Here is a 1,235-nt window from a genome sequence, read left to right as displayed (position 1 = left end):
AGGCAGAACAAGACAGCTAGTATGTATGTATATATATATATAGGAGAGAGACCAAAGTGTACGTACGCCGCTATATGTTTTATATATGAAAAATACAAAATGGGACAAGAACGCAAGACATCCAGACAGTTAGGTGACACAAAAAAAGGACGACAAAACATCCAGATAGACGATACAAAGAAAACAAGGACGGGTCATTCGGAGTTTTCTTTCCTCAGTCGAGTTCCAGATTATCTTTGCAATTTCGGCTGGTTATACTCGAGATTGCTCCAATCAGGTCAGCCCCGGGGAAAAACTAAGCCAAGAGCATTAGATTCCATAGAAGAAAGCAGCGAATGTATATGAAGACAAGGACGGAAAAAAAACGGAGCATGTTACACAAATACAAATAACAGGAGATAGCAACAGGTGTCTTTCAACTAAGGACGAATTAAGTTAAACTGGCTTGTATGGCCTGTATTTCAAAGGGCCAGCCTTGTCACACTCTGTGTCACACTGAATCTCCGCGAGAACTACGTTAAGGGTACACGTGTTTGTGGAGTGTTCAGCCACTTGCACGTTAATTTTACAAGCAGGCTGTTCCATTGATCGGATCAACTGGAACCCTCGTCGCCGTAAGCGACGGAGTGCCACGATCTATGTATATGCATGGCTTTTTGGATAATTTTTTATTTTAATAATAATTATTACTTTATTATTAAAATTATCCCCCCAAAAGCCATCTCAACTCGTTTTCTATCTATCTCTCTCCCCTCTTTCACCTTTTCTCTCTCTCGTTTCTCACACTTGACCATCGTCCATCTTTCTTTTCCTCACATTATCATCTTTCTTTTCTTTCAGGAATGTCTTAAGGGCTGGACATATTCTATCTCTCTCTCTTCTATCTTCTCTCTTGTCAAAGAAAATATTTCTGCAGCATTATCTATTTTACCCTCGTTCTGGCCTAACGACCCTCCGTGTTTGTTTTCGTTTGTTCCCAACTTTGATCCTCAATAAATCCCAAATTTTATTTTGGTACATATGGGTGCAACTATCTTCGAAGACTCATATTGTCATTAAATTCTCGAAATGAGGAGTAGACAGCCGGCAGTTGATGAAGGGTCGTTCTTTATGTTACTTGTCCTGTTTTCCATTTGTTTCCCTCGTTATTTGCGTACTGAACTCATTTGTTTTACGTTTTTCATGTTGTTTACTGTTCATGACGTCCTGTACCCATATATGAATATGTATATATA

This window comes from Octopus bimaculoides, chromosome 6 (genome assembly GCF_001194135.2).
Source record: "Octopus bimaculoides isolate UCB-OBI-ISO-001 chromosome 6, ASM119413v2, whole genome shotgun sequence".
Lineage (NCBI taxonomy): Eukaryota > Metazoa > Mollusca > Cephalopoda > Octopoda > Octopodidae > Octopus > Octopus bimaculoides.
Note: the sequence above shows the minus strand (reverse complement) of the source record.